General features: G+C 36.0%; 1 long non-coding RNA gene and 1 pseudogene across 1 annotated transcript; one reads left to right on the top strand and one right to left on the bottom strand.

The window, feature by feature from the left end:
- The first annotated feature begins 1,662 nt into the window (after nt 1–1,662).
- LOC135765034 (uncharacterized) lies at nt 1,663–20,646 on the top strand. Its single transcript, XR_010540397.1, has 3 exons — nt 1,663–1,790; nt 11,527–11,741; nt 20,497–20,646. It is a non-coding gene; the product is annotated as an uncharacterized lncRNA (long non-coding RNA).
- On the bottom strand, nt 17,435–17,551 carry LOC135765050 (5S ribosomal RNA; annotated as a pseudogene).
- Nucleotides 20,647–22,640: the final 1,994 nt, after the last annotated feature.

Genomic DNA, 22,640 nt, shown 5'->3' with positions numbered 1-22,640 from the left:
AATTATTAAAAGAACGAAAGGCATAATATCATTTGCCAGCTTTTTCTTTTAAATGTAGAAACAAAGAGGCAATGGTTTATTAACATATAAACCTCTTATGGACGTGTAGACCGGTCACAGGGGTTGTTGGATTTATTAAAGCATTTTAAAAATATTTATTGAAAGCTGCTACTTCACATATTATTTGCAGGATTATCATAATATGCAGTATATTAATATATTGTGAGAAAGATGTTATATGTGAGATCAGATAATGTGTGCACCCACGGCCAAAATTGAATGATCCTCATTTCGTAACACATCTGCGACGATTCGACTATGAGATTGGTAGTCGAATCAGGCTTATCCTATCGATGCATCGAATCTTCGACTATTCGGGGTCACCCCTAGTTTTCCGCTTGAAAATTTTGAATGCATTTGCGTGTCTAGAGTTAAATAGATGCGTGTTAAAAGCAAGCGTTTGAAGTGAAATTGACACATGTCCGAGACGAAATCCGCTTCTTGTGCGAACCTGCCGCCACAGCAGCAAGCAGGCTCCTAATTGGTTAACACGGTGCGAATTGACGACAAAGTTCAAATTTTTCCAACTAAATGGGGCAAATTTCTGTCTGCCGTGCTAAACTCCAGACGCTCTATTTGCATTTGGTGTGAACACAGCATTAGTCAGCATCAATTAAGGTCAATGTTAAGATTTTAACTGAAATCTATTGTTTTCCAGAGCTACAGGAAGAAAGATTTTTAAAGACATTAGGGTGAGTAATATAAATTTTTTGGTGACCTGTCTCTTTAAGTAATGCATTCATATTGACTGTGGTCGGTCAGTTCTGTAGTTCATATTCATAAGATGTAGGTGGGTGACATAAGTCTGTCTGGAAATGAATTTTTTTCAGTTCAGGTGTGGGTGTATATCTTGACATGAAAAGATGAGGTAGACTAATATACAGACTACCTGTACATCTCAGGACTTCATCAGGGGAAATTTGATCAAATGAAAGCTATAAACTTAGAAACATGTGCTGTTGTGTATTTGTAAATTTTTTTGACATTTTGGGCCTGTTTTAAAACAAATAAAATTCTCGGTGTTAGATTTTTTAACCAAATTCTGCAGATAAGCAGAAATAAAATATATTTAAAATAGCATCATAGTCAAAGGCCAGAAATTAAAGGAGCTTAGTCAGAAACGTGTGTTTCTCCTTATACCAGTAACATGATATCTTATTACATTTATTTTTAACATACGTCATGGAAAGACATGTTATTTAAATTATGAATTCATTTATTGTTTGTGATTGTGGTGCATCTGATCTTTATCCATCTATTTCTCTGTCTGTGTCCTTGTAATGAGGATCTGTTCTTGAAATGTCCACTAGATGGCGTCAGTGTGCCTATTGCTTGTTGTGTTGATGGCGCAGATACATGAACAGGTGAACGATGAATCATTTTAAATCATGATTTAAACTAAATATTCACCAGATATATATTTTTAGTTTCTTTAAGTTTATTTAGTTTTTTAGTTTAATATTTAGCTATCACGTATATAAAATATTAAATGACATTATATTTTATATATTATATAGAGAAATGTTTATGGTATTACAGTATTTCTACTCAAAGCCACGCCCCCATTGCGGTTCGGATTGGTGCATACTAGCGAATGGGCGTGTCAACAGCGCACGTCAATCATCTTTATTGGCCACAATGACGCCAGTGTATAAACTGTTGCTGTTGTCGCCGGTGGGTTTACATGAACGCGGCTGCAGGTGCGAGCGGATGATGTGAGGAAGAAACGCGTGAGTTTTACCTCATTTTTTCTTTAAAGCCGCTTTACCTCCGCACGACAGTTCTGGCTTGTCGTGCTGCCTTGCTTTATTTTTAATATGTTGTTATATTGGTAGTGCTGTGAAATTGTCACATATGTTTTAATGAGTGTAATAAGAGAAGGACAGATGTTGTTGTTAAAGTGCGCTGGATGCGCGTTACAGGTCTGTGTTTCTATGTGCGCGTGACTCCCACGCACCTCAGCTCAATGCGACGCCAAATCCATGCAGCCATTGAGATGTACATGTATCTGTCTAACATATAACACGCAGATGGGATGCTTTCATTTTCGCATATATTGTGTTTATGTGACTGCAGTGGAATGTGCACGGATTTGTGCATTAGTCATGTAGGGGAAATACTGTATAGGCTACTGTATATATATATCTCACATCAGCATCTATACATTACTGTCATACTGCTGTCTCTTACATCATAAAACTTACATTAACCTAACACTTATGTTATTCTTACACTATACTCTCTGATTGCATTATCATTACTGTTCTGTTGCCCTATTTTTACAATAATCTATTCTGTATAGTTTGTTTCTTCATTTACATGCAATAAAATAATCCGTTTGTAATCGTATTAATGGCTCAATCAGATTGAAAAGTCTTCATTTAAACACTTTAATCAATACGATTCAGGTCGATCGGATGCAAATTTCAATCGTATTGAAAGGGGGGTGGTGTAGTCCGATCTGTGATCCGATCAGCTGGAGAAAAGTATGCATGTAAACGCATGAATCGTAGTAGATATTTTCTTAAACGGATGCAAAAATACCTTGTGCACATTAACTTTACATCCTACATTTATCTCTTATATCACATGATTCACGTCACAGAAACATCCAATAGCAAGGCAATGGCAACACACATTTTTAAGGTAATGAGGTCATGCGCTGTACATTCTGCAGTGTTCATGTCTTTCATAACATTACATAAAGAAATAAAATAGTGTTGTATCATTAGAAAAGTGTGTTTGCATTGCCTATATCTGAAAACTTCTTAAGAACAACTTTTTCCAACTCAACTTTGACTTTGTACATTTATCCAGAGATAAAGTGTCAACTCGATGAAAGATGCTGAATGCTGCATTGCCAAGTCCTCTGCTTTTATTTGCCAAGTCTTCTGCTTTAATTCGCTTATCTGTGATTTAAAGATGAAAGTATTTTGTTTATTAGTTGTTGGTATTTGGGCTATAAATAGTCATTGGGCTGGTTTTGATCAGCGAATCTGGAAACCTGGCTGTGCGCTTGCGCAGACGTTTGGTTTGGATTAGGGTTAGGGTTAGGTTGATTATATTATATTGAATGTGCATGTAAACCAATATTTTAATCAGATAGCAATGTTTACGGTGCATGTAAACTGTATTGTCTTAACCTTCAATCAGATTAAACCATATGAACGTCATGACCGTTTTAGAAAAATCGATGCACCTGCAGATGGCAAAAATGGACCAAGCTGTGTCATATTGTAGTAAATGAGAATGAAAAACTGTTGTTTTATTTCCTGTGTGGCATTTGCATGTTGACTTCATGGTAAAAAGCAGTTAAGTGATGCTGTTACTTAAGTGTTATCTTCCTTTAAAAACCATCCAGGGCTTTGGTGAAAATGTATATAGAGAAGAGACATTACTCTGATAAACCTGTCCTCTAGTAAACATTCATGAACTGTGATTAAGTGTTGTTCATGTCGGTCACACAACTCTCCATTTCTTGGCCCTTTAAAAGTCAGTTTGCCACGATTAGAGGTCTGACAACATAAGACAAACTTCATATCAGTTAATGCAAGAAACTTCCACTGGCTGGCAATGATGATATCACAAGCATACTGTATGTATTATAAACATGCTTGTCATACACACACAAACAAACAAACACGCACCTTCATCTTCATGCAAAGGAAATAAGACGATAGTTGGATGATATCCACCTTTGCCTCTGGCTTGCTTTACAGTAATCAAATCATTCTGTGTTCGCTATAATTGTATAAATCATTTTAAATATGCAATACTGTAACCTATGATTTCAGAAGGTCATTATTGCTTAGTTTAGATTCTCTCTCTCTCTGGTTGTGCTATTTGCTCCTCAATCTTTTATTCATTTTCTTGTTCTGTGTTTCTCTCATCGTGCACTGATAAACACGCAGTGAGTTTAGTTGTGTGTCAGCAGTACATCACAGGGTGTAACTAGTCTTGTAAAAACAAACCATCTCTTGTTTTGACATTTCTCAGAAATTGAGCAAGATGAGGACGAGATTCCTGAAGTTTTCTTACCGTAGTCTTTTAACACTTTTACATCACTTCACACTACCAGTCAATGCACCTGCTTAACAACTTTGATTTCAATGTTTGAAATGAGTTTACAAAAATATGAATCGTCTCTGTGACCTGTAGTGAAACTTTGTGTATTAAAACAGTGAAGATAAAGATGAAATATTGGAATATTTTCATACGTCCATTTGTAGTACTTGATGTGCTGTCTTTATTATTATTGTGTTAAATGTTGAAATGGTCATTATTAAAATGAAATTTACATTACTATACATTAACTATAACTGTACTCTCTTATAGTTAGTAGTAAGGGAGAGCGGGGCACAAACTAACGCTTTTTGACTTTGGCTCTATCATTGAAAAATATTTAATTTAGATGAATCTTTTCTTTAAACAATCAACACACACATCTCTGCTACAAATGAACACTTAAAGTTTGTTTGTGTGATCTACTGTTATCGTACAATTACACCGAAAGTGACACGAGTGCAAACGTTACCCCATAGGTGGGGTTCATTATAACAAACAGAGGGTTTGTTGTAACACCTGATAGATAAATTTACTTTAAACACAAATAATTCAATCAAATTCTGTCTATATACTAAAGGTGAATATTGTTTATATATCTGCCTATAAAAGATAGATATCCACACATTCATTCATTTATCCATCCATGATCCTTCATCTAAACATCATTGTGTTATGCAGCAATGCATAGAAATAGATTAAAGATAATCATAATAGTGAGTTATTCACCCCTGATATTGTATCAACAGTTATCATTTTGATGAATAGTATTTATATTCTTATCATTATCATTGTATACCTGAGACTGTGTGACAACTAACCCCTGCTCTTACAACATTGATATATTTATCTGTTTATAGCTAAAACAAACAAATGTTAAAATAAATTAGTTTGGTAAGCAGTGACTCTCTGACCAACTGAATGTCACAAACTACTTTCTTTAAAATCCTGTTTCTGAAGTTGTCTCATAAACATCTACTGATGTGTGGCAGATTCATCAATTCATCAGTCTTTATTGTCACAGAACATTTACTGGTCTGTTAGTTTTGGTGTTTATAGGCTGATCTTGGTATTTTTAGATCATTTCATAGTTTCGTGATCAAATTAGTTTGACTTGCAGTGCATTTTTTTTTTTAAATCATGATACTATAGTTTGTTTACGTAGTGAAAATGAGCTCAGTTGTGTGATGGATTTTATCACAGTAAACCAAAAGCCCTTATAGGACTTTCTTATTTTATTTCAGCTTATTATTACCCCAGCTTATAGAATTTCATGTATTTTGTATTTTTATAATGATATTGTTTTTTTTTCATATTTGTTTCTATGAGTCTATTCAAATTTAAGGCATTTAAGAACTTCTTTTATAAACCTTATTACATTGTTTTGTTTTCAAAGTGAGCATTGAAAAATGACACGGTTTAACAAACACAGCTTAAGGTTAGTCCTAAACTAAAATGGGCTGTCTCCCTTGAAAAAAACTTGCACATACAGATCTTAAAATATGCCAATGCCATTGATTTGTCTCAAGATACACACCAGTAATGTCTTTTTCGAAGGGATGTTTATAAAAGATGCCTAAACGTCTCAATTTAGGACTAGTCTTGGCTTTAGCTAAGCCTTGTCTGTGAAACCACGCCATGTAAACAAGAACAGTACAATGTAGTCATTTAAAATAAGTGAACTGTACTCAAACCAGTGAAAAAAGTTAATTCAACTTAAATGTTTTATGTGTGTTCAACAATTTCACAGGTTTGAGTTCCAAAAACTCAATGAAATGAGTCAAAGAAATGTGATTTATAATGTCCAAACATAATCATATCAATAACAGCCTAATTTGAACAAACACTGCAAATAATTACAAACTTTTGGTGTTTATGATGAGGTTTATGGCATTCAATCTGCCAGTTAAGCTGAGAGAGATTCTGGCACTGCAAATTTACTTCAGTTTAACATTAAATCAACACGATTGGTTGAGGAGGATTTTCAGTTCCCAGCATGCTTTGCATTATGAGAGCATTGTTTGAAATGAAGTGTTGTTTTATGTGTTTTTCAGTAAAGAGAAAGACTCAATAGTGTTAAACATTCATTAATGTTGGAGATTTAGAAGAGTTTGCTATGTTTTAGTTTTGTGTTTCTCATTGTTCAGAAGTGTAGTGCCTGTGCTTAGGTGATAAGTCAGATATGTGTTGATTTATCATATAAACAATAACTGAGCTCAGTTTTTTCACACTTGCATGAGTCACATTGTCTCTTTCTGTGACTTGTGAACACAAAATAAATGATAAACACTTCTTATCAGGCACGTGCAGGGGGGGGGGGGGGGTGCCCAAGCACCTGCCCCTTTACCCCTGGATGACCAAAGTGCCCTTTTTGTCAAGGCATTTTTTTGTAATTAAATGCCCTTTTGTGAAGGCCTGCCCAATCTAACTATTAGTAAAATTAATAAAAAATAATTTAGCCGCAAATAAAATTAGTCACATGATGACGTATTGACCTTTTATTGGACAATCTCTTTAGGGAAAGCTCACAGCGCTAGCAGCGCCCACACGTGCACGACACGGTGCGCAGTACAGGGAGGATCCCCCTCGAGCCGGCATTGAACCGAAGCGGTATGATATAAAACTCAGTCTATATAGATTTTTCTGTCTCACTCTATTTGCAAGGAAAATAAAGAAAAACGTTAGACTTATCATCTTTCTATTCTGTATTACTTTATTATTTGTTTCAGTTGTGTGCTTGCGTGTCGGCGAGCAAAGTGCCCTTTTTATTCTTTGAGCACCTGCCCCTCCAATGGTCTCTGCACGGCCCTGCTTCTTATTGTAGTTTTAAGTAGTGTACTTAAATATTAAATACAATGAAATATAAACGTTTAAGTTTGGATAAATTGTGATTTAAAAATACTATTTACTTAAAAATGTTGAATTGGTTTACTTAAATCTGTTAAGGTTATTGGTTTCCACAGTTTTTTAAGTACAACTAAAATTTACTTTCAAAAAATCCTCGGAACAATTTGCACAAACTTTTTTTTAAGTACAGCTTATCTACCATAATCAAATAAAATCTACTTAATAGTACATGAAACATTTGTTAAATAATTAAGTAACTGTTACTTGAATATTTTAGTTTAATGGATTTTATGTGCTTAAGTTAAATGAACTCAGTTTTTTAAGCAGACTTGAAGACGCTACATTTATTTATTTTTGATTAAGATGTACTTAGTTATTTTAGGACTATGTGCAGTAACTATAAAACATTTAAATAATACAAGAAAATATATAATACGACATACTATTCCCACACAGTTCATTTTGTACATGAATTAATTGTGTATTTATTTATAATTTTACTTATGAAAATCAAGTTTTCAGTAAATTTTGATATAACTATGTAGAAATATTGAGGTTTAATCTAATATATTTTACACCAAAACGTTTTTCAGTGCATATACTGTTTTCAGACTGTAATCATCAGGCCTTTTTATTTTTCATCTATTATTACTCCATTCTTATGTTTTATCTTGCTCCAAAACCATGTGACTATCTATAGTAAAACACACAATGTTTGACAGAATGCTCTTTTCATAAATACGGCCATGGTTATTTACATTACTGTCATTGTTTAGAAATAACCAGCTTGGACCGGTCGATCCTTTAGTGATCTGTTGAGGAAAAGGTGAGGTTATGAGAGCGAGTCATTCATGATGGAGGCTTGTATCTTTCTTTGAATGATATGGAAATGGTGCTCTATAAACATTTTGTTATAAAAAAACAAGAAACTTTTCACATTACATCATGGTATGGTAACCTGAGTGTTGTTAATCGAGTTAAGTGCAAGATTTTGAATGAGGCAAGTAAGATCATTGGTAAGAGACATTTGAATGATCTCTATTGATGTAAAGTCAAGAAAGAAGGCTTCAAACCCTTCAAAGTGACACTATAGGCAACCACGAGCAATAAGGAAAGTTTACCAATAATCTTTTGTCGAAACTTTTCTATTCTTTCTGTTTTATGTGTTATGTGTACTGTGAAACTAGAGACAAATTAATACAAAAAATGAATAATAAAGCAGAGTAAAGATTTCATGTTATTGGTTTGCATGTTTAGTTTTTCTTTGGTCTGATATGATGTGTCTGTCTCACTCACTGTCAGACTCTTCGCTGTGATAGATAGACCCTGTGTTTGTTTGTCAGACACAGTTTGTTGGAGCGAGTCTGAGGTGATGACATACACACACATCTATGCCAAAGGAATAGGAAGCGCACACAAACACAAAATAAAGACCTCCATCTGTTGTCACACAGACCACGGGCAATTAATCTGAGGATACGAGTGAGGCAATGCCTTCTGAAAGAATGAGAAATTAATCAGCAGCACAAAATAAAAGCAAAACACTTTTTAAAGAAGCTGCCGGGGGATACACAAGATTACAGTATAAGCGTCTTAGTTAGATTCATCTTAAATAATGTAAGCAAAGCCTTTATTGTCCTTTTCTTTATTTGATCTTTTGCTCAATTGAAGGTCATTCTGTATGCATCAGTATTATGATGGTTTATGAGCAGGCGGAGATGAAATCACAGATCATGACATGAAGATTTTGTGATGTGTGTTTCTCTACTGTCTGTATTTAAAGGTGCCTAAGAATGCATTGTAATAATCGGTTAAATAATTCTCTGATATCTACATGGAAGGTTTGTAGCTTTAGGTTTGTGCAATGAATTAGAATTAAATGTAAGAGCTCCAATCAATTGTTTGGAGATTGTTAATGGACGTTTGTGTTTTTTTCATATGGACTAGAGGTCGACTGATATGTTTTTTTTCTCTGGCCGATTCTGATATTTAGAAATCAGAGCAGCCGATGGCCGATATATGATGCTGATTGTCTTGGCCGATATGTTTGGCAGATTTTCTGTTAAAATGTCACTATTTAAGCAAAAGTATTAAAAAAATGATGACTGGTCTTTCTGAGGAGTTTTACAACCTCCTCCACACCATGCATTTATCAAACACAAATATATCTGACACAATGCTCTTTGCTCAGTTTTCTTTCCATGGCTTTTATTGCTTTGTATGATAAATCCCTTCTTTGGTAGAGTTTTGAACATAGTAAACGTCTAAGTTTTTTAGTTTAGACTGTTATTTTGGGCAAATCTTTCTAAATACTCTGGAAGCACATTTACCTTCTCATTTCTGCGGTGCTGTGTGTGATTGATTGTGTTGTCTTGTGAGTTCAGTGTTGGATAGATCTGTTGTTTCAACCGTTCATTCAAACGAATTCGTTCAAATGAGTTGTTGTGCTGACTTCTTTAAATTTGCGCAATCCAGCCATTGTTTACTAAAGCTGTTTATCAACAAGCGTTTTTGACGCTCTTGCCGGCGGCGTTGTGAACGTACAGTCACACACAGCCTCAGGGAGAGATCTGCTTGCAGCAAGAGGCGGCGTCACGAGTCATACAACAAGGCTTAGGTGCCCACAGATGCGCCTGCCTATTAATTGGCATAATTTGCAAAAAAAAAACCAAATTATTAGCACGGACGATACATCGGTCGACCTCTAGACCTTCAAAACGTAACTGTAAAGTCAATTACTTTTTAATTACAATTACAATTATTAATTGTAAAGTGTTCTTAGCATTGTAACAACATTGTAATTAATTTAAAGGTGACATAGAATGTAAAACTGTATTTATGTAGGCTTAAATTAACAGTAAGATTTGTGTAAATGTTAATGATATATCAATAGCATCAAACACGATTGTTTTCTCCTTCTTATGTAAACCTTGTGCATGAAAAAGACCGCTGGAAAACAGACCAATCTCAACATAAAACCAACTGTGACGTTACAGTCCAGATGTACACCACAACATTAAATTACACATTAAATAACTGCAATGTTGTTACAATGATAAAACAAAGTTGTGACTGCTGAGTTAGTGCTATATGCTAGTTAGCGCTATATGCTACTTAATGCTTAGCATTTAGGTTGAAGTTCTACTATCGACTAGGGCTGTAACAAATCGCAAGGCTGCGATTCTGTGTTACATGCACAGCTTGTGTGTGTACTACGGCATTTAGTCAGTAGGAAGTCCTTATCAATCTAAAATCATTATGAGTCGGAGTCGTTTATAACTTGCATTTAAAAAAGCAACACAATAATTCAAAATATTCTTTATTATCATGAAAATACCTGAAACAATTTGAAGAACAGCGATATAAATATTCCTGCAGACATTTCCTGGAATAGCGTTTGTAATGCTACTTCTTCTACTTCTAGGTTCTGCACGAGAGCGCCCCCTGGCTTTGGTATGTGCTGGGATTTCACCGTAATTCATTAAAAAACCCAAACTTACCACTCCATTAACAATCTCCAAACAATTGATTATTCCTCAAAATCTGATCCAGACTCAAACATAAGATCTGATTACACACACACAGAGCTACTGAAGGAGAAACAGCCAATCAGAGCAGAGCTCAACATTATTATTCATGACTCTTTCAAATAAGGTAATAATAGACCATTTCATTCTAAAGACAAATCCTAGGGTGGTAAATGGACACGAAAAACTGACTCTGGATCATTTTTGCACTTAATAAAGCCACAAACCTTCTTTGTAGATATCAGAGAATAATTTAACAGATTATTACAATGCATTCTTTAGCACCTTTAATGTGTAATTTAATGTTGGGGTGTACATCTTGACAGTTGGTGTTATGTTGAGATTGGTTTGTTTTCCAGCAGTCTTTTGTATGCACAAGGTTTACATAAGAAGAAGAAACAATCGTGTTTGAGGCTCATGATATGTCATTATCATGTAGACAACTCTTATTATTCATCTATGCCTATAAATACAGTTTTACATTCTATGGCACCTTTAAATGTTGTGATCAGATCAGATATGTCTCTTTTGTTTTGTGTCTCATCTGTGACACTTTCTTCCTAAGCTTTTATCTGTCCGTCTGTGTTCTTCACTGTCTTCAGAAGGCCGGACGTGTCTCGTCTCATTTCTGTGTTTCACTTGAATGTGTTGCTCTTTCACGGCATGAATACTCTTCTGCTGTGCACTATTTATAGCTGCATTCTAATTATCTGTGACCCACACAAACACTAATCTGTGCCGCCCGCCACACACATGAAAACCAGCAAATTCACTGTGAGGAGATGAAGAATGTTTGCAGATAAGATCAAGTGTATTTTACAGAGTTTATTGGTCAGGATTTCCTTATAAAGAATTACATTACACTGGCCTGTCAGGTGAAAATGATGTGATGTGATAGGATAACAGATTAATATCATCGAGTCTAGTGAACAATCATCCAGAACTACCTACAGTATATGACTGTACACTACACTAGACCACAGTATGGTTTGGTATCTTAACATTTGTGTAAATGTGTTTTATATCACAGGTGTACTGCAGGTGTGTGTTTGATGGACAGCATCATGTTGAAAGGCTCATCGTGATTGGATATTCCCTGTGAATCTGAACCACGTCGCCCCATGTCAGTCCATAACCACCACGACCACTCGCCCCCGTGAGCCCCTCCTCTGTTTGACTGGATGAGGAACCCCGCCTCTGGTGATGTCATGCACAGGTTCGAGGTTCTTGGGATCGTGGGTGAAGGCGAGTATCAATGTTAAACATATCTCTCATATACATGGATGTCCTTATTAGTGGGTGTTTTATATGGGCTCCTATACACAAGTCGTCTGCCTTATTGGAACAGTCCAAGTCTATGGTTTTCCCACAGAAACCGCTTACATTACAACTGTGACATGGAGAGTTTTTCTCATGATTTAAATGTGGGAGGCTTTGGCTCATTGGCTGTCAATATTAGTGTCAAATTATTTTAGTTATGAATGTAAGGTTTTGGTATTTGGGCTTAATTTGCTGGCCAAAGATTGGGCATTGGGTTGGTCCATGAAAGCCAACTGTTTCTGCAATCGTAGCTTAAAAACCGGTAATATTGAGTTAATACATATAAACAACACATTCTCACCTGTGAAAGGTTATCCAATTTTTTCGGGAACATAAATCTTTTTAGGCTGTGCAATGTTTTGGTATCCTGGAGAACTATGAGTGACATCTGCAACTGGACCATGCCAATATGGCGGATTTGTCTAATGTCTACACAATATATAGAGTGGTTGAATGAGGCATCTATACATATATACATCTATGCTTTCTTTACATTTCAATCAGTCTTGTTTAACACCTATTTTTTGATTCACGATTTTACATTTCTACGTGTTTATTAATTCATGTTAGCGATATGCAAAAGGTACAAATCCCAAAGTAATACGATCACACATGAAGACATAGTTTTAATGTTTTAGTATCGTTACTTTACCAATCTGTTACATTCTGCTCAAGTCATGCTGGTAAAGTTGATCGATCAGCTTGATCATTTGCATTTTCTGGACAGATTCGGCTTGTATTGGTAAGGTAGTAAAGATGATATTAACTCCTGTCAGTATTGCATTGGGAGTGAATCTTTCAAACATGGTAATGAGTGTCAGAGTTATTCAGGCCAATCACAATGTTCTGGTTAGCTGGCCAATCAGGGACACATGTTTTCAGAATGATGAGCTTTATTACACGGCTCTCTGGAATGCTTGATTCTGATTGGTCAGTTGAGACATTTGCAGGTTCGTTCTTTTCGAATAATAACCGCTCCAAAATAATAACGCATAGCCGGTACTACTTTACGAGTAAGATCGCTCCGCGCCAATAAAGATTACTGTTTGTTTGGCGCCATCTTGTGACAAACACTGGACAACCACGACAAGACACAGAGAGCTTACTGAGACTGAACTTGACAAAATAGAGCATGACAGCTACGAAGCCAACACACAAAAAAATACAGAATGGGCATTAAAACTTCTCAAAGACTGGCTAAAAGAGAAAAAAATGGAGACAGACAAGTATGAAGCAGAGGATCTTAATAAGGTATTACGATCATTTTATTCATCTGTGCAAAGTTTCGCGGAAGGATAAAAATGTTAATTTAAAACAAATATGCCAATAAAATGTTTCAAATTCATATTCATGTCCAGTTTTTTTTTCTTATGTGACAAGTAGCCGTGTAATAAGCGGGATAATGTAGAGGCAGCCGGTAGTTATCGGGAAATAAGCCCCGACAGTGTGATCAGGACCCGACGCGAAGCGGATTTTTGTACAAAATCTATGCGTTTTAGGGAGGCAGGGATATCTGGAGCAACAATAATGCACGGTATGTGGAAAATAATGTCTTTTTAAAACACGCACCATGCGAACACATTTTATTACATCAAATACACAAAATAACATTGTTTTAAGCCATGTGATAGGTGCTCTTTAAAACCAAATGTATATGAGTTGATTGGACTGTTTCCCAGACAGAAGTTTTTTAAAAGGGACAGTAAGTAGGATTTTAAGTGTTTTATTAATCAAAATCAATGTCTTTATTAATAAATATGTCCTCATTGGTATCAAATGACCTCGGCCAGTGATCTGACTTTTATTTGTAAGCTTAGAATTTCTTCTCTTTACTAACATTGAACGGGTAAGTCTAAGGAGGCTTCCATATCGTTCCGCCATATTGATAAACAATAATAGCAGAGAGGGACAAAAAGCACTAGACTACCAACGCGTTTTCATTCAAAACACGTGAACCAGCTGAAACATACAAGGAGATCAGTGAGTACACAACGGCTATCGTAGTTGCAACACGCATTTGGAAAAGTGAGGCGCTAGAGAGCACTGTTCGTTTGAATGCAAAATACAATTTCACCACTAGATGGGAGTAAATCCTACTTATTGTCCCTTTAACCCCTATAGAGTCAGCTGACATTGGCTTAACTTAGAGCTCTCTTCTATACGTTACATTATTACTAGTACGGTTTAACCTTAGCCGCTGTACTCTGCTTCTTATGTTGTCCATCAATTTTTCTGTGTTTTCTCCTGCATCTATTAATGTAAAGCTGCTTTGATACAATTAAACAATTGTGAAAGCACTATATAAATAAAATTGAATTGAATAGATTAATCCAGGACAAGGTCTTAGTTATATATTACAAAAAATACCTTACAAAAAACATGAATTTTGAGACAAATCAATGTCGCTGGTATATTTTATGAATTTTCAATGTAAGCCGGTTACAGTTAGGACAACTCAAACATACACGTTAGTCTTGGACTAAACTTAAACCTCATTAGATTGGCGCACTGAAAATAAAGTCATAGATATGATATCCTTTATCCCTAATGACCTTGACAAAGCATTAAAGAGGTCATTTCACAAACAATGTCATTTTGATGTAGACCAGACCTCATATGTTGTTCTTCAGTCATCCAGGATCATTGATAGAAATAAAGCTGCACAAACTGTATCGGAGTTCATCATTTACACAGTGTTATGATCTAACATCACTTCTTTTAATGCATTTAGTCAAACATTTAAGCAATAATGTCTCTGTTTGCTGAATTCTGATGGATTGGTGTAAATGAATGTTGTATGTTTAAGATCATGTATGTGAAGTAATCCTCCGTCTCTCTCTTTCTGAATGATGGTGTGGTTGAAGTCTTTGGGGGATTGGGTTATTTTTACTCCATCTATCTCTCACATTTACACCACAGCAAGTGTTATCTGTGTCTGTTAGGAGTTTTGATTCCTCTCTTGAGTCTTTCTTGAGTCACATTCACCCGGGTCATATCAAAATTGTGAGAAAAACAAATATTTACTCATGATGCCAAATTCTTCCTTTCTGGATTAAATTTACTGTTTGTATCCTAAATGTTCATAAATTATTGAATGTGGACAAGATGTAACGTCTTTAGTTTATAATGGTTAAATCTTATTGGCTCATGATGAAGGCACATCTGTGTGGAAGTGGCACATGAGAATGAGAGAGAGAGAGAGAGAGAGAGAGAGAGAGAGAGAGAGAGAGAGAGAGAGAGAGAGAGAGAGAGAGAGAGAGAGAGAGAGAGAGAGAATTATAAATATAAAGATAAAAGATTATGTAACATAATCCAGATTAACATATAATTTTATTTAAACCATCTTTGTGTGTTTCCTAATGTCCTCAAACCTCCAGTAGGGTTTGTGTGTGTGTGTTTGTGTGTGTGTGTGCGTGTATGCCATGTGTGTGTTCAGCTGTCAGTAGATTAGTTTCTAGTGTCTCTGTTGGCCATCACTATCTTAATCTCTCTTCAGCTGTTCTCCCTCTTTCTCTCATATTCAGCATCCTTCACCTGTCCTCTCCTTTCACAGCTGACTCAAATCCCGTTGATTTAGCAGATAATATATATCTGTCTTCAGTGAACACTGAGGGAAACTCGAGCTGAATGTCACTCGAGGAAAAACAGGTCACCAAGTTCCACTTTTGTGCCAGTTGAGGGTTTATGGCCTCGTTTTCTTCTGATCCTCATTTCAGCTCTAAAGAAAGCAGGTTAAGCAAGATACACCTTGAAGTGCGGTCCATATATCGTGAATACTGTGATTCACGCATTTTCTCCTCTACTGATTGGTCGAAAGCACGTGTAATTCTTTTCTGATTGGCTGGAGCCATGCAATGTGACAAGTAGGATGTAAAGATCAGTTTATTAGTATCTTTACTGAACATTGAGTTCAAATGTAGGGTACTCAAGCAATCAATCAAGCCGTCGCACCGCAGGACGCTTACATGTGCACTGATGTGTTCGCAGTTATTTTGGTACCCTGTTCCTCTCGCATCAGTGCAAGATGATGTCATCACATTTGTGAAGTGATGAAGTGAGAAACAGGGGAGGTTGAGATGATCCCAGAGGAAAATTGTTTATTTCACGTTCGTGTCTCAGGAACTCTAAAGTTCTTTCATTTTAAGTGTCGATTTTTACACTTATGTTGCTATTAAAATTTCTGAGATAAAAATAATACAATTGTAAAAGTAAAGAGCTCTTGAATGAATGTGGATAGCAGAGCTCATGTGAAGCGTATAACTTCTTTGAAGGTCTGACTGGAGAGACGTGAGATCACTCGACTCTTTATCAGAGGCAGCGAATCTTCATCTGTTCTCATCTCTCATCGTCTGGTAGAAATGATGAAGATTTAAGAGAAATCTGATGTGATTTGTTCCCTTCAGTAAATATCATCTAGTCTGTTTTATTATTCATGACACTGAAGTGATTGAATCTCATTATCTCAGAATATGAATCACTTCTCATTATTAAACACATGATTCATTCTGTCCAGTAAAATCAAATCATTTCACAAGAATAAATCCAGTTTAAATGTCCCAATTAAAATATCTGTCTGTGCAGCTTCTAAATCTTTATGATGTAAATCAACTGTGCACCGAATGAGCATTCAGTCCTGTTTAAAGGGATAGTTCAACAAAACAAATTACCTTATAATTTACTCATCTCAAGCCATCCGAGAGATGCATATGACCATTTTCTTTCAGACACAAGGAAGTTATATTAGAAAATGTCCTGGGGCCTCATTTATCAAGCGTGCGTACGAACAGAAGTGTGCGTAAAGTGTGCGTAGGAACAGTTTTACGCAAAGTGTGGAATTTATCAAATTGTACTTATACGTAGAAATGTGTGTAAATATACGCACACCTCGGAGTATGCGTACGCAGAGCATCTAGTGGTAGAATAGCGATACTACACAGGACCGTCCATCCCCAGTGTTAAAAGAACACTTTGTCTATTTATTATCCACCCCCAGGTGTTAAAAATGATTACTGTTAATAAAGTAACTGCAAATCAGTATTGAAGTTAATTAATGCAATAAGTGTCTAACCCTATGTAAGAAAGCTCCGTCAAATGCTTAAAACAGTGGCTTATCTTGCATTATTGGAAGACTTGGCAAATCATCCATTCCGCCGGGAGCGCGTTTTCAGATATCGCGCCGATGATAATAATAATTCGTTACATTTATATAGCGCTTTTCCAGTGCTCAAAGCGCTTTACATATGAATGGGGGAATCTCCTCAACCACCACCAATGTGCAGCATCCACCTGGATGATGCGACGGCAGCCATATTGCGCCAGAACGCCCACCACACACCAGCTTATTAGTGGAGAGGAGACCGAGTGATATAGCCAATTAGTATGAGGGATGATTAGTAGGGCAATGGGCAAGTTTGGCCAGGATGCCGGGGCACACCCCTACTCTTTTTCGAAGGACATCCTGGGATTTTTAATGACCACAGAGAGTCAGGACCTCGGTTTAACGTCTCATCCGAAAGACGGTGCTTGTTGACAGTATAGTGTCCCCGTCACTATACTGGGATGTTAGGACCCACACAGACCACAGGGTGAGCACCCCCTGCTGGTCTCACTAACACCTCTACCAGCAGCAACCTGGTTTTCCCAGGTGGTCTCCCATCCAAGTACTGACCAGGCTCAGCCCTGCTTAGCTTCAGTGGGCAAGCTGTCTTGGGCTACAGGGTGATATGGCTGCTGCTAAAATGCTGCTAAAATGCTGGTTATGCGGCTGTCCAAGTTCTGTCGTTGTCTGTCCTCCTACAGTTGCACTGATTTCACGTCGGTGTGCTGTGACGCGTTTTTTTTTTTTTTTTTTGGCTGATAATTTTATGTCAAACCACTTTTTTATTTCTAGAAGTGTTCTCATACCCAACGGAATTAAACTCACTGGTAACATGTTCCCATGCAGATTTGTTTTCTTTTGTTAGTCATCCCTCCCGTACAAAGTGAACCAAACAGATGTGTTATTAACCTCATCCACCAGTTACTCAATTTCTATGTCTGTAAAGTTCCTCTTTTACGCTCTCTTTGCCATTATTGCGATGAGGGAAAAAGCACAACCACGTGACTTATAACGGGAGGTGTTGTCACCATATATGGTTCATTGGAGGCGTTTCGGAATGCAAATGACCATGAACGTGCACGAGCATGGTGCTTAAGAACAAGTGGGATTTATCATCAAGGATTACTTACTGATGTGCGTACGAACCCCGTGCGCACGTTTGATAAATCCCGATTTTTTTGTACTTAGACACATTCTAAATTTCATTCGTAGGTACAAATATAGAACATTTTCTACGCACTGTTGATAAATGAGGCCCCTGGTTCTTCAAGCTTATAAATGGTAGTAAACGGTGCTGGATTTTTTTAAAACCCCAAAAAAGTTAATCCATCTCTCACAGAAGTAATCCACACGGCTCCATTGGGTTAATAAAGGCCTTCTGAGGGGAGTTGATGCCATTTAGTAAGAAAAATATCAAATATATTTAGTACATTTTTTAAGATGTTAAATAAATCTTTGGTGTCTCCAGAAAACGTAAGTTTTAGCTCAAAATACCCACAGATAATTTATTATAACATGTTAAAATTGTGTTATTTTGTTGGTGTGAGCAAAAATTTGCTGTTTTTGGGTGTGACCTTTAAAATGCAAATGAGCTGATGAAATGTAAACACTGATCATCATGATGGTGGTTTGTTGACATTTTAAATTCAGCTGTGCTGTCAATTATTTTCTCTCTCTCTGCATTAAATGGCAGTGCCGTGGTTGGATAGTGCAGATTAAGGGGTGGTATTATTATAATAAGATTCCCCTTCTGACATCACAAGGGGAGCCAGATTTTAATGACCTATTTTTCTCTTTTACTTTTTCTTTCTTTCTTTTGCTTTTTCTTTCGCTCTTTTACTCTTTACTTTGCTCTTTCGCTCTTTACCTTCTCTACACAAAACAATAAGTAAAATTTTCTGCAAAAGTTTTTGCACAAATATTTTTCGAGTAAATTACACTCAAATGGAAGTTAAGTTAATCTACTTAACTAAGTTAAGTAAAACTACAGAAAATAATTATGTGATATCTACTTAAAAAAAAAAATTACATTATATTTTTGAAGTACTTTTAAAGGTTCGTTTCTTTAATGGAATTTTCCTGATTAAATCATGTAAAATGAACTCTTTTCTTTAAATATTTATTATGATACACAACATTATAATGAGCGAGTAAGAAGAGACTCAGGTCTCAGTACTGGCATTAGCTTATGCTAATGTTATTACTCTTTGGTAAAACAAGCGAAAAAATCAAGCAAAAAAATCTGCCAATGGGGTAAGCAAAAAATCTTGAAAATTTTTCTTAAATACTAAATTCAGGAAAAATTATTCAAAAATATTTGTTTTATGCACAAAATCACTTATATTTGATATTTTTGCTCTAAAAACTAATATTATTTTCTTGGGTTGTTTTTCTCATCAAGAAACAGCATCTAAATTTAAGAATTTTTAGAGATTTTTACTGAAAACAAGACAAAAATAAAAATTTTTTTTTCTTGAAAATCATTTTTTTGCAGTGTATAGTTTTCAACACAAAATGATTATGTTAATTTTCTTCTTACACATTTTAGTGGATTATACTTGATAAAGTTAAGTTGAATTTACTCAATAATGTGCTCATTTGGAATAAATCCGATTACATCTTTGTTATTTTAACTTTGGTTAAAGAAAACAAGTATTACATTTTTTAATATAGTTAGTCATTTTATTTCGTTAAATCTATTTAAGCACATAATCATTTTTTACAGTGTATCTTTTACTTTTATTGTCAGTAAAAAATAATCCTATCTCAAACTCTTATTGAAAGCATTATTATTATTTTATTAGCCAGTACCGTCCCTGCAGTATGTAAAATTAACATGACATATGGTTTTAAAGGATTCGGGCATGTCACACAACCTGTTCAACTTGGCCTTTGTCTAATTTGGCTGCTTTAGCAAGTGACAGATGAATTAGTTGTACATATTTTGTAGGATTGTGACCCTGTTTATTTTGCTATTCTAAGTATGCATGATTACATGTTTGGTTGCATTTTAGTACCTTGTTTTTGCTTTTCTCGCTGTAACCTTTTCAGTACAGACCTGTGAGCAATAATGATAGTGAAAAGCTTTGACGGTTCCTCTGTGAAGCAGCTCAGATCTGTTGTTGGACGGGTTCCTCGGTTCCTGCAGGTCTTAAGGGACTGTACAGATAAAACTGATATATGATCTTCAGTGCCAGGACTCAACACACAGCCCACATAGACACACAAACCACACGCTGTTGTTTATGCACACCTGAGAGGCAGTTTATGGTTTGTGTTTACTAAACATGCTAATATGAGGGTTTTAATGAATTCTTATTAAATGAATTCTTAGAAGTTCTCTCAACATTTGTCTTGATTTAATGTCTTTCTGGAGGTGATGGCAGGTAAACGTGTAAATCAATGCCTGAGGTCTTCTTCAGTCTTTCTCTTTCAAATCACTTCATTCTGTAGACACAAAACCTTCTTTGGGTTTTGGCAGACTCATCTGCATTTGCTGAGATTCAAGAGAGTTAAATCAGGCAATGAGAGAAAACTCAAACAGTAAAACCTCTCTTGTTTCTCTCTCTCTTTCTCATACAGGGGCCTACGGTGTCGTCTTGAAGTGCAGACACAAGGTAAGATTTGCCTTTCTTTCAGAGAGATTCCCTTTAACTTTGTCTTTGAAAAGTGTCTAAGCATTTACATACTACACATAGCACATTATATTGTGGATAAACATGCTGCCTACTAATATCGTAGTATGTAGTATGACTGCAAAGTGTGCAATACCTGGATTGCAGTTTGTCCTTGTGTGCATTTATAAACATGTCTACTCATGAATATTGCACACTTTTCCACGTAGTATGTAGTATGCAGTGTATACTGTACAGTAGGGCTCAGTATGCAGTGAGCTGGTGAATCAGAGCAGAAACAGTTACAATAGTAACAGGTTTCGGTTCAGTGCAAACAGAAAATGGTCATGATGTAACATATGGTGAGTTTAGTTATTAATATCTCCTCCAGCCATGAGCAGCTCTGCTCCTGAACACCCGACGGTCGTGAGACAGATGGAGTCTCTGTGGCAATCTCATCCGTTTCTCTTTCTCTCTTTGTCTCGCTCACTGGCATAACCCTGAACACATGGGCCCTATCATACACCCATCGCAATGCAGCACGAAGCGCGACGCAAGTGTTTTTGCTATTTCACCACGGTGCAGTTATAATTTTCACGTCCAACTGCATGTTGTTTGACGTTGCAAATGCATCTGCACCTAGGGCGTGCTGGCTTGAAAACGAGGTTTGTTCAGGCACACGGTTCCCCCATTGCAATTTTAAGGAAACTAAAATAGACTACGCCATTGACCAACTGTAACCTGGTCTAAAGTCAATGATGCAATATTTTTTTTGTTATTTAATGAACGCATTAGTAATATGTGTCTATAAACGGGAAGACCATGCACATTTTCTTTACAAAATGAAAGGATTAAAATGTAAAAAATTATTATTGAGTCTTTTGGACATAAATGACCGATTACAGGACTTTAGGACTTTAGAAAGCGTAAGTAAGCAGATAATTTTTATTTGGCTTTGAAAAGTGCATTAAAAATAAATTGCATTTATTTAGATTTTTATAAATGCTTCCCCATGGTTTTATTGTATATGATGACTTTGTACCTTTGGATATGGTGAGATGAGAATCATTTTTACGTAATATTTTTCAAAACACTCAGGTGCTGTCCAAATGCTGAATCGCCTCATCACACATTTGTAAATTTTTTGTCTTCTGTTTGTTTCCAATAACAAACATTTTTTTTACTTAGGAAACCTTTTTTTTTGCATATTTGTAAATTATTCGTATAAACAACTTTTTGTGATTACAGTGATCATGCATCATATTTTATCAGCAATTAAAACAGCTTTTTTACTAACTGAATTAATGATGTTTAAAGAGAACCAAAGCTTTAAGCTTTAATTACATAAATATCCATTTCACTTAAACTGGTGATCTTCTTCTTTTGCTTACAGTTTTTCCGCTTACAAGTTCTGTCATATAAATATGCAGTTCGCCTTGGCGTGAGCGCAGCTGGCTTTAAAAGGGGATGAGAGCTGAGACTCTCATCATTGGTTCATTAAACATTACACTCAAAACACACCCATTACTCATTACGAGAATAGGAACAACCCTTTTAGACTGTGGGCCAGGCACATGCACCATTTTTCCTATCATTAAATTATCATAAGTGGATTTGGACACACTATTTTAGACTGTGCGCCGTGCACTTTAGACCCTGCACTTAGATTGTTAAAATAGGGCCCTATCGTGTTATTGTGTGACACTCTCCATTCTTGTTTAGTTTTAGTTTGTTAAGAGAAATATGTGTTGATTTGAAGTTATTGAACTTACTGGTGAAATCTTTAGTAAGTGTTTAGTCCACATATGCAAGTACTCCTTGTGTTCTGAGCAGTTAGTCAACAGTTAGTCAACAGTTAGTCAACAGTTAGTCAACTATCAACATGTTTGCCATTATTAAGTGTGGTTAGGGAAACCTGTTTGATGTCATGTTGAAGGTTATTGATTTGTTTTCAGCATGTGAAACACAAACAGTAGATCAATATGAACGAACACCGCAGCACGGATTATAGTCAAGGTCAGAGGTCTGCCTGCCTTCTGACAATATGCTTTTAAAGTTTATGTCCACCCTGTTAGGGAATAGTCTCCAGATTTTATGTTTTGTATGTGTGTG

The sequence above is a fragment of the Paramisgurnus dabryanus genome, chromosome 21 (assembly GCF_030506205.2).
Source record: "Paramisgurnus dabryanus chromosome 21, PD_genome_1.1, whole genome shotgun sequence".
Taxonomy (NCBI): Eukaryota; Metazoa; Chordata; class Actinopteri; order Cypriniformes; family Cobitidae; genus Paramisgurnus; species Paramisgurnus dabryanus.
Note: the sequence above shows the minus strand (reverse complement) of the source record. Positions and strands in the feature narration are given on the sequence as shown.